Here is a 12,354-nt window from a genome sequence, read left to right on the forward strand (position 1 = left end):
ATGACTATCATAAATAAATAAACAAAAAAATTAAAAAAAAAAATAACTCGGTCCCGTTTCCACAAGGGCGACCTTTCTGCGTTCACACGTTGGCCTGGTACCTCTCGAAGTAGACACCTTGTTCTGTGAGCTCGCTGCCTAATGAGGAACCCATCACTTCCCCATGCGCACGCATCTTCCTACCAGGGTGGCGTGTGCTCCTGCCGATGCACAACCTCACACCCCACCTCACACCATGAACCGTAGGGCCTCTCCGAGGCAGGACAGGGGCTGGGTTTCCTGGGTCGTGTGGAGGCCACTGGGTTGAGTGTTGCAAAACTGATAATATCATGAGAAGCAGATCTTTATCTCTATGCGACGACAGCGATGAGGATCCCACGGTGGGCAGTGGGCCCCTCTGTTCATCTTTGGGGTCTTTGCAACCACATTTCATACCCTACTTGCTGGATTTCACAACATTCACCCCAAGAAAGAAAATTGAAAACTCGAGCCGCCGTGTCCTGATACCTCTGATGAGTTTCTGCGGACGTCATGAAAGATGTCACTTTGGTTTCCAGGGAAGAAGCTCAGACGATCACGAGTTAGATTAAGAAAATGCAAGAGGAGACGTCTGCCGTCGTCTTTCTTTCACCCCGTAAACTATCCGGAGGTTCTTTCTTATTCCCTCCGAACCTGAATAACAGAAAACCGTGTTTATCGATTCAAACTAAGCTTCGAATGTGCATGTCACACGCCGTATTATTAGGTTGTCCACCTGTGGCTCACGCATCATTAGGTGTCAGTTATATCTCAATAAAACTGGGGGGGGGGGTGAGAAATGAGAGGCTACATTCACACAAAGGTGAGTGCGAAAACCAAAACATAACAAGCCATGTTGCCTCTCTGCCACGTGACAGGGTGTGTGTCCACGTGGCGGCACCACGGTATCCACATCTGTGGTCAGACTCGAGTCTACAGGTTGCCGTGGGCATTTCGTCTGGATGGGATTAGCATTTCAATCGGCGGACGTCGAGGAAGGCAGGCGGCCCTCCTTCTTGGGAACAGGTGGCCCTTGTCTGATCAATTGAAGGCCATCGGAGGAAACAGACGGACCAGCTCTGACAAAGCGGGAAATCTGTGTCCATGTGTCTTTCACGTGAACTCAGGATGCAGCATCCGCGTTTCCCTGGGGCCCAGCCTGCTGGTCGACCCTGCAGACTTCAGACTTGCCGGCCTCCACAGTCCTATGAGTCCATTCCTTAAAATATCTCTTTTTCTTTATCTGTCTGTCCTTGGGGTAGATACAGATCTTTCCATCTACCATCTACCTATCTATCTATCCATTATCTAGCATGTATCCATCTATCCATCATTTTCATCCATTGATCCATCCATCCATCCATCCATCCATCCATCAATCTACCCATCCATCCATCCATGCTATCTATCCATCCATCCATCCATAATCTCTTATCTATCCATCCATTCATTCATCATATCCATTGATCCATCCATTGATCCATTCATTGATCCATCATCCATCCATCCATCCATCCATCCATCATATCCATCCATAATCTCTTATCTATCCATCCATCCATCATATTCGTTGATCCATCCATTGATCCATCCATTGATCCATCGATCCATCCATCATATCCATCCAACTTTCCACTCATCCACCACCATCTATCCATCCATCCATCCATCCATCCATCCATCCGTCCATCCATCTTCCCATCCTCTGCCTCTTGTGTGAGCCAGCATTCCCCAGAGAAACAGTAGGAGACACACACATTTACATATATAGGAAGAGATTTCTTAAAGGCATTGGCTCACATGATTCTGGAGGGTGAGAAGCCCCACGGTCTCCTGTCTGCAGCAGGAGGCCCAGGAAAAGCAGACTGGGAACACCCCGCTCTGAAGGCAGGAGAGGACACACATCCCAAATGGAGGCAGTGAGGCAGAGGGAGCTGATTCTCCTTCACCCACCCTCTGTTCTCCGCGGACTGGGAAAGGATTGCAGGATTGCACACGGCCCACACATCCTAGGGAAGGCCGTCTGCCCTACTCAGTCCCCTGATGCAAGGCTCCTCTCACCCAGACACACCCAGACGCACCCCGAGGTCATGTTCACACAAAAAAATCAACCACCCCAGTCTACGTCTGTTGAGACTGTCCATCAATACACAACCCCCCGAGCAGCAACACCCTAGGTGCTGATCCTAATTTTTTCCCATGCAGAAGGTGAATGCCTTTCTCTCTCCTACTTCTAAGACCCCCTTCGCTCCAAAGACACAGCCCACGTAGCCTATGAACTGCACATCCCCCCTCCAGGAAGACCCAAGGATGTTCAACGACCAGTCTCCACGTGGAGGCCAGACGTGGAAGCGCCTGGCATGAATCAGGGCAGTTCAACCCAGATGAGCTGTAGGCAGATGTGCAGATGCAACCTTGCCAGAAGCATCAGAGACCCGGGGCCCCAAGGGGTGGGCCAGCCCAAGGAGATGGACACCTTGGTCTTGGGAATAGTTCAGGGACTGGGTCCCTGGTTCCAGTCAGAACATCCCGGGAACTCCGTCCCACCACCAGCAGGGGCCTGGAGGCCGTTCTCCAGATGCAACCCACCACCTGCTCCTGAGCAGAGTCAGGAGGGTCCAGAAGGTGGGGAGATGGAGGAGGCCCTGGGCACGTGCTTGAGGCCATGGTGGAATCACCTTGACTCGCTTGAGTCCTTCAGAGCATCAGCCCCAGTCCGTCGCTCACCAAACCAGGTTGTGGTGTGAAAACCCGGGCACCCGCCCAGCTTTGATACCAGAAGCCAGTCACGGAGCTAATAATGCTTGTTCCCTAACTTGACGTGTTTTTCCGTGATGGAGCCACAGAGCAGATTTCACTCACAAGGCCCCACGGAGTAACCATATACGCATCACACGGAGTGCTGAGCCGACGTTGGGTGAAGCCACAGCCCGAAGCTGCCAAGCTGAGTCCTCTCCTGTCGCTCAAGGGCATGTCATTTGCAGGGTATCTGCGCAGCCTATGTCACCTGGGGCCTGTGTGTGAGCACGGCACCCACGAGAGCAGGGGAGAGAATAGTATTTTTGTCGTGTCACGGAAGAGGAAATAGAGGTTAAGCCTTAGGTCATGGTGTGGCCGTGGTCAGATGCACAGCTGGTGGTGTTTGAGGATCTGCACGGAAGACACAAACTCACGGCAGGCCCCACCTTGCACACACCTGCTTATGGAGAGGCCACACCATGTGTGGTCCATGGAGGGGCCATCCAGGGGGCGCGTGGTCCCCATGTACCACATCCTGGGCTTCACATGAGCTCAGAGGCTGTTCCTGATCCATCCTCATCACAGAGTCCCAGACAGACACCCTGGGGCTTCGGGGAGGAAACCCCCCCACACACACCCAGGCTGGCCTCGGTGCTAACACACTGCATTCGAAACGTGTGTGGATTTTTCTTCTCAGTATCATTGGATGTTCCCAAGACCCCAAGGAGAAGCCACTGTCCCTCAACGATGTGGGTGGTCGGCCCATAAGATGTAGCCAATGTGCCTGCCTGACCAGGTTCAGTGTGGGGTGACTGGGCCCCCAGTGCATGCTCTGCAATGTCCACAGCAATTTCTGCTGGTCACACTGGAATGGGGGGTGGTCCTGGGACCAGAGATACTGCTCAGCATCCCACAGTGCCCAGGACGCCCACACCAGAGAAGCATCCAGCCCCAGATGTCAGCACTGGTGAGGCTAGAAGTCCTTGTCTAGCATGAGCGACTGTCTATTAATCCATCCCTCCATCCATCCATCCCTCCATCCCTCCATCCATCCCTCCATCCCTCCATCCATCCATCCCTCCATCCCTCCATCCCTCCATCCATCCCTCCATCCATCCATCTATCCATCCCTCCATCCCTCCATCCATCCATGCATCCATCCATCCATCTATCCATCCCTCCATCCCTCCATCCATCCATCCATGCATGCATCCATCCATCCATCTATCCCTCCATCCATCCATCCATCCCTCCATCCCTCCATCCATCCATCCATCCCTCCATCCATCCATCCATCCCTCCATCCCTCCATCCATCCATCCATCCATCCCTCCATCCATCCATCCCTCCATCCATCCATCTATCCATCCCTCCATCCATCCATCTATCCATCCCTCCATCCATCCATCCATCCATCCATCCATCCCTCCATCCCTCCATCCCTCCATCCATCTATCCATCCATCCCTCCATCCATCCATCCCTCCATCCATCCATCTATCCATCCCTCCATCCATCCATCTATCCATCCCTCCATCCATCCATCCATCCATCCATCCATCCCTCCATCCCTCCATCCCTCCATCCATCCATCCATCTATCCATCCATCCATCCATCCATCCCTCCATCCATCCATCTATCCATCCCTCCATCCATCCATCCATCCATCCCTCTATCCATCCCTCCATCCATCCCTCCCTCCATCCATCCATCCATCCACCCATCCATCCATCCATCTATCCATCCATCCCTCTATCCAACCATCCATCCATCCAGCCATCTACCTATGCATCTCGCTCTCCATCTCCATCTCCCTATTATCTAGCTATCTATCCAATCTTATCCTGTATCTGTACCTCCCATCTCTGCCTCCATCCTCACGTGGCTCCTCCTCTGGGTCTTACAAGGACCCCCCTCCCATCACTTTTAGGGCCACCTGATCCATGATGACCTCATCTCAGAGCCTTCCCGTCATCCCATCTGCAAAGACCCTGTTTCCACATAAGCTCCATAGCTTCTGGCTGATTGGGACATGGACACATGCTCTCGGGGTCCACCACTCAGTGCCCAAATGCATTTTGCCAGGACTGTCCCCATGCTGGCTCCCAAAGTCCTGCTTCTTAGGACCCCCTGATTCCCAGGCAAATCTACGTGGCTGGCCTCCCTGCCCCCAACATTAGGACAGTAGTTCCCTATGTTTAATCCCCAGGCCACATCAGGGCACCACTGGTGCTTCCTGTGGACACTTGGTATCCACCCTCCCTCCCGCAGCAGGCAGCACAGAGGTCACTGTCGACCAGGAAGTGGGCTTTCCCCAGACACAAAATCAGCCACACCCTGACCTCAGGTTTCCGGCCTCCAAAGCTGTCAGGAATCAATGTCTGCCTGTGGTGTTTAGCTATGGTCCCCCCAATGGATGAGGACATCCCTGTCCTCATTGCCCCTCCCAGCAGCACCAATAAGGATTGACTTATATCCCAGTCATACACGGCCCCACCCCATTCATTCTCTGCGTATATTCATCCCTCCTTCCGTTGATGGGGGGTCTGGGTTTCCCCTACGCTTGGTGGTGGGAACCATGCCACCATGATGAAGCACCTGTTTGAGGCCGTTTTGAATTGTCTGGGGTATGTGCTTGTGAATGGAATCGCTGCGTCCTGTGGTCTCCGTGTTTGTATGGGGACCTGTTGTGGGGCGTGCCATGTGGGTGCATGAGGTGTAACACGGTGGGTTGTACCCAAGTGTGCCGGGGCCACTGCACACGCCTAGATCAGGAGAAGGGGTCACAGAGCCTGGGCATGGCGTGGAGTCTGTAGTCTGCTGCTGGGTGGGTGCAGAGAAGGCGGGTGGGGTATTTGGTGCACGCCTGGTGGACACGAAGGCATGACACCAGGTAGGGGCTCAGGCCCGTGTCCCCCAAGTGCCGTTCGGGAAGTCCCGGGCACCTGACCTGGGGTTGACATCCTGCCTCCCGGAGTCTGAGGACAAGTACAAGGCACTAAGGAAGTTGTCTGATGTGATGAGCAAAATGGAAACTACTCTTAGTGGGAAAGAGGATCTGAGGGCGATTCTTGTGTTGGGCTGGAGTCTAGGTCAAATGCTGTGAGGGGGGTCACTCTGCCTGCACCCCTGTGGCCCGTCACCATGCTCAGGGAAAGTGCGCTCAGCCCATCCCTGTGACCCCACTGAGATCCCCGAACGCGGACCACGGGGCCGTGATCTTTACCACGCATCTCCAATTAGTTCTGTTCCCAAAAAGTCTGCGTCCCTCAACATTTCTCCGCTCCCTTCACAATCTCCCTGGTCCCCCATCTTCTCTCCCCTACGATCCGTCTTCACCGACAGCGACGTGCAGAGGGCCTGCCACCCGGGCAGAGCAGCCTGCGGGAACCCAGCGGCAAGGAAGGCGGGAGCTAGAAACGAAAACCACAGGCGGGAGGACGCCCTGCACAGACCCCACGTGCAGAAACTGGGCCGGGCCGCCGTTTGCACGCCCGCTTACGCGTGGCGTGGCGAGGGCAGTGTTTATTTGGGAGGGGGCTGGGCTCAGGGAAGGAAACCGGCCAGCCGTAGCCGGGCCGTGCCTCTTGTGGTGGGGCTTTCAGGAACGCCCCTTCGCCAGCTTCCTGTGAGCGTGAGTCAGAGCCCGGGGCACCCACCCAGCACCCTGCCGGTGTGTCCTGCAGACAGCGTGCAGAGCATGGGACGAGGAAGTAAGAGCACGGGCACCGGACAGCTGTTTTCTTCCGCCCTCTCTTTTGGACACCGAGACACAACGCTCCACATTAAAGCGCGCACTGCCGTGGCTTTGGGTGCACCCAGCAGGCTGTGCGGCCATCGCCTGTGCGGAGCGCCAGAGCGTCTCCCGTATTCCTGCCGCCAGTCTGGGCTCATTTGTCACAGCTGCTGTAAGAGACAGATCCCAACGGAGGGACTGGCAACCTACGTCTGTTCTTGGTTCATCGGTCCATGCACCCAGTGCTCCATGCATCCTTCCACTGACCCATGCACTCACCCAGCAACCCATCCACCCAACCCTTTATCCATCCATGCATCCATCCATCCTCCCATCCAGCCCTCTATCCCTCCATCCATCCCTCCACCTACCCATCCATCCTTCCATCCATCCTTCCATTGATCATGCACTCACCCAACAACCCATCCACCCAACCCTTTATCCATCCATCCATGCATGCATCCATCCATCCATCCATCCATCCATCCTTCCTTCCTTCCTTCCATTTATCCATGAATTCACCCATCATCATCCACTCTTTCATTCCTCCATCCATACCTTCCTCTATCCATCCCTCCATCGGTCCATCCATCCACCCAACTGTCCATCCATATCTATCTGTTGTCTATCCATCCATCATCTATCCATCCATCCATCCAGTTATCTGTCCACCTGTCCACCCATATCTATCTATGATCTGTCCACCCACCTACCCATCTCTATCTATCATCTGTATCACAGTGGTTCATGACCAGTCGCGACTTAGCCTCTCACTCCAGGGGACATAGGACAATGCCTGCAGATGTTTCTGGACAGCCCAATGTGGGAGGAAGAAATGGTACTGGTGTCTGGCAAGTGCAGACCAGGGACGCCACCCAATGCCCTGCAGTGCACGACAGAGTAACACAGCCTGAATGCCACCAGTGCCCTATCAGAGAGACCATGCCCTGGTCCTGTGTGTATCTGAGACCTGATTCTGGAAGCTTCCGTGGCTTTTCTAGGATGGGTGCTAAAACGTCACCTTCCTCTTGAGATCGTCCCCAGTCCCACGCGGAACACACACACAGCTGGTCCCTGCCCCTGCTCCCATTCACAACATCCCTGGCGCCACATGGACCCGGCGAGGGAAGCCCTCCTCGTCTGGGAAGCCCTCCTGGATTTCTTCCCACCTCAGCACCTTGCAATCTGGAGCCCAGGTCTGCATCTCAATATTTTGAATTTTTCCCCTCCACCCAAAACCGCACAGAGCCTGGCACGTGACGACTTCTTTAATGCCCAGATTAATGTCCCCAGGGACGTCCCTGCAGCTGCTCCCTGAGCATGGTCACAGGGTCTTGATTCCCCGTGGTGTTCTCGGCCCCCGGGGGAGAAGACAAGAGGGGCCGTGGCAGGTGGGGATCACCTCCTGGGGGCTCCAAGTCGGGGAGGCAGCGCGTGGTGGCAGGTGCACGTGGGACTCTCCAGATCCTGCCCACCCACCCCGTCGGCTCCAGAGCCATGAAGGGGGATGTGAAAGGGGAGCCCGCAGTCGCGGTACATTGCCGGCCGGTGGTGACAGCAAGAGGAGGCACAGGCAGGGCCGGAGGACAGCACCCCAGGGTGGGGGGCGATGGCAGGGCCCACCTGCCCGGCCAAGGAGTTCTCCAGGGGGGCAGTGAGTGGTGTTTACCCACCTGCTACCTGCTACCCTGTCACCAACTGTCCTTTCCTGCCCACCACTGCCTTGTCCTGAACACAACACAGTGAATGGTTGGGTAGGGGTCCCAGGTGAGTCTTGCAGAGGGCCCCGCTGCCCCACCCGCATCCTGGATCAGGGGTCCCAGGTGAGCCTTGCAGAGGGCCCAGCTGCCCCGCCCGCATTCTGGGTCAGGGGTTCCAGATGAGCCTTGCAGAGGGCTCAGCTGCCCCACCTGCACCCAGGTCAGGGGTCCCAGGTGAGCCTTGCAAGGGCCCGGCTGCCCCACCCACGCCCCAGGTCAGGGGTCCCAGGTGAGCCTGGCAGAGGGCCCAGCTGCCCCGCCCGCATTCTGGGTCAGGGGTTCCAGATGAGCCTTGCAGAGGGCTCAGCTGCCCCACCTGCACCCAGGTCAGGGGTCCCAGGTGAGCCTTGCAAGGGCCCGGCTGCCCCACCCACGCCCCAGGTCAGGGGTCCCAAGTGAGCCTTGCGGTGGGCCCAACTGCCCCACCCGCACCCTGGGTCACGGGTCCCAGATGGGCCTTGCAGAGGGCCCAGCTGCCCTACCCGCACCCCGCGCCAGGGCCCCAGCCAAGATATTGGGGACGTCATGCAGAACCCAGCACCCTCCGGCGGCTCACATCCATCCTCCCCGGCGCCATCACCGGCACTGGGAGCCTTGGCAGGGACACACCCCTCCACCTGCGCCCACGCTGGGTGTGCCAGTGGCCACAGAAAGGCCATGCCGGCAGCGCGGAAACCTCCAAAAAGAAAACAAGCATTAAAAAACCCCAGACTCCGAGGCCGCGCGTGCCCGAGGCGACTGGGGAGGGCACATTCCCCGCGCCATGGGCGTCTTTCTGGGGCGACGGGGGAGCGCCTGGTCCCCGGGTCCCTGCAGTCTCCGCAGCCCAGGGCGTGCACTGTACCAGCAACACGACCAGGTTCTCCTCCCCCCCAGAAGCGGGGTTCAGTTTGCGCGGAGAAGCACGTGGTGTGGCCTTGGGCGTCCTCCCGTGTGACCCGCTGCGGAGGAGCGCGGGGGGGGGGGTGGGGGGGCGCCCTACTCCCTGCTGCCTAGACGCGGAGGGTGCTGGGGGGCGGAGGGCGGCTGTGCACCTGCTGCAACACCCACTGCCTCGGGGGATCCGCAGGGACCCGGCGGTGGCGTTCAAGGCTGCGCCCCCGGACAGGTGCCCTCCACCCTGTGGCTGCTGGGGGCAGTTTCCGCGCCCAACGGTTCGGCACCGGGTCCCCAGGGCAGGGCGCAGCGCGGCGGGGGGCTGCCGCGGCCCCGGGTGCGCCCCCGACACCCCGCCGGGGCCGCCGGGCCTCCCCTCGCCCCCCGGGCGGCGCGGGCGCAGCGCGGGCTCACCTGCAGTGTCAGAGGGCCGCCCGGCGGCGCGGGGCGCCGGCGCCTGCACTCAGGAAGCCGCCGTCCTCATTCTGCCCGCCGCCGGCGGAGGGGCGGCCCCCTGGAAAGGCCCGTGTCAGCAGAGGCCCGGCCTGCGCTCCCGCCCCACGTCACCCCGGGCCGGCGGCGAATGCAAATGCGCCGCGGAGCCCACCTCCCACCTCCCGGGGCGCAGCCGCCCGGCAGGCAGGGTGGGTACAGAGGAAACTCGTTTTGAAATTTCCTGTGCAACGAACCGTCGGTGCGCGCTGTCGAGGGCCGGGCCCCCGGGAGGCTCCCCCGCCGCCCTGCCCGACGCGGGGTGCGGGCCCCGCAGCCCCGGAGGCGGGGGCAGCTCGCGCCAGAGGGCGGGGAGACCCTGCAGCCCCGGGGCGCACCGCCCCGCAACCTCCAGGCGCCCCTGCCTGCGCCACCAGGGCCTCCTCCCTCGCGGGCGCGCGGCGGACCGGCTCACGGGCGGGGGAGCGCGCACGCCCACCCACACGGGCCTAATTCCTGTTTCTGTTGTTTTGTTTTGTGTTTTTCAACTGAAAAAAAAAAAAAAAAAAGAGCGAGAGAGTGAAAAGAAAATGGCCAGCAGACCATGTTTCGTTGCACACCCTGGCGTTGTGCGCGTTGCGACACGTTTTCACGTGCCACGGGGTGCGCCTGGCTGCGGTCCCTCCACGGCCCTCGGGGGGCGGGGGTGGAGGTGGGGGGGCGTCCGGGGCGCCGCGTTCACGCTGCAAGGTGCACACGGACGTTTCCACAACTCAACCAGGTGGATTCACACACGGCTGAGCGATGGGAGGGAGGGGGAAGGTGCTGGAAAGGTGCGCCAGCCAGCGCGCGGCGTTCCGGGGTGCGGCACCTGTGTTCCGCGCAAGGGGACAGTTCTGCGGACACTGGGCCTATGTTCTGGAAGGTTCAGGCCGGGCCGCTCTGCCGCGGGGGAAGGCTCGGCTGTCCCCCCCTGTGCCTTGCATAGACCCTATCTGCGCGTATCTGTCACCTGCCCATCGGGGACACACAGTCCATTGACGACATAGTCATCACTTATCTACTGTATTTCTGCGCATCTCTCAGTTGTCCAAGTATCGGCCACCTGTTGTCAACTACTTAGCTCCTTCCACTGCTCTTCCGAATCTGTGTCTCACTCTCAGCCGCGTGTCCGTATCTGTCAATATCTATTAGCATCGGGATCCCTGGGTGGCGCAGCGGTTTGGCGCCTGCCTTTGGCCCAGGGTGTGATCCTGGAAACCCGGGATCGAATCCCACGTCGGGCTCCCGGTGCATGGAGCCTGCTTCTCCCTCTGCCTGTGTCTCTACCTCTCTCTCTCTCTCTGTGTGTGACTATCATAAATAATAAATAAAAATTAAAAAAAAATTTAAAAAAAATCTATTATCGGGATCCCTGGGTGGCGCAGCGCTTTAGCGGATTCCCGGGATCGAATCCCTCTTCGGGCTCCCTGCGTGGAGCCTGCTTCTCCTCCTGTGTCTCTGCCTCTCTCTCTCTCTCTGTCTATCATGAATAAATAAATAAATCTTAAAAAATATCTATGAGTACCTATCAGTAAGTAGCTACCCCTGTGAGTCTATTGCTACCCACCTCTATGTGTCAACACCGAGCAGCGTCTATCCAGCTCTCATCCCGGTACATACATTACCTATTTGCCAATCATCCATCAGCCATCATCTATATTTACCTTCTCTATCACTTATCTGTCCTTCCATATCTGTGCACCCATTCATCTGTCCAGCCTTCATCCATCGATCTGTTCATCGTCACCTCTACCTATCTACCCACCCATCGTATCTACCCATCCATCACGTCCATCACCTATCTATCTACCATACCTTCCCATCCATCCATCAGCTCCATCCACCTATGCCCCACCCATCTGTCCACGCCTCAGTGCATTGATCTATTCATCTCTTATCTCTATGTATCTTCGTATCCATCCATCATCCATCCATCCATCGTACCTACGTACCTATGTATCTATCATACTTATCTATATATCTCCCCATACACCCATCATATCCATCATCTATCGTAGCATGTCTATCATATGTACCTATGGATCGATCATTCTATTATCTATCATAACCATCCGTCCATCCATCCATCCATCGTATCCATGTATCTGTCCATCCACCATATCATATGTATCCATCCATCGTCCATCTATCCATCCATCATATGGACCTATGTATTTATCATCCATCACGCATCTATTGACCTAGGACTATTGTCCACCCACTCTTCCATCTGTCTATTTACGAGTGCCATGCACGTATAGACTGTGGCGGTCCTGTGTTGGAAGTTCCCATGCATGATGAACGGGTCAGCCCCACACGGACGAGGTCTTGGCCCTGAGATGCTGCAGAAGGTGTGGGCCCATCTCCGCCACGACACCGTTGATGGTTGCCATTCAAGAGTCCAGGCTGCCGGGCTTCTGGGAGATGGTGCTATGTACCAGTATCCATAGGAGGCTGTACCTAACAGATCCCGGATCTGTAGGGCCTGTAGGGTAGATAGGAGCTCTAGCATGCTGAGTGACTCACTGGGCCTTTGTCTTCCTGAGGTAAGTTCTCTCGTTTTCAACCAGACCAGATGGGATTCACCTGCATCCACTGTCCCATTACTTCCAAACGGGGACGGGGTCCAGCAGCCAGTCGTAGAACAACCCCACGGCAAGAGTTATGGCCTTCAAATGATGAGATGAAAACCTGTGTGCCAGATCCGTCCTCACTGGCCATATGTGTCCAAGCCTGCATCCTGGAGTCGAG

The 12,354-nt window shown here is 57.1% G+C and overlaps 1 protein-coding gene across 1 annotated transcript in view; it reads right to left on the reverse strand.

Annotated features, from left to right (window-relative positions):
- The window catches only part of P2RY8 (P2Y receptor family member 8), a 36,787-nt gene extending 27,096 nt beyond the window's left edge, over window positions 1-9,691 (reverse strand). The window contains exon 1 of the mRNA XM_072743875.1: window positions 9,544-9,691. The gene's annotated coding sequence lies outside the window, so the exon portion shown is untranslated. The remainder of the gene's footprint in view (window positions 1-9,543) is intronic.
- Between the last annotated feature and the right edge of the window lie 2,663 nt (window positions 9,692-12,354).

The sequence above is a fragment of the Vulpes vulpes genome, chromosome X (assembly GCF_048418805.1).
Source record: "Vulpes vulpes isolate BD-2025 chromosome X, VulVul3, whole genome shotgun sequence".
Lineage (NCBI taxonomy): Eukaryota > Metazoa > Chordata > Mammalia > Carnivora > Canidae > Vulpes > Vulpes vulpes.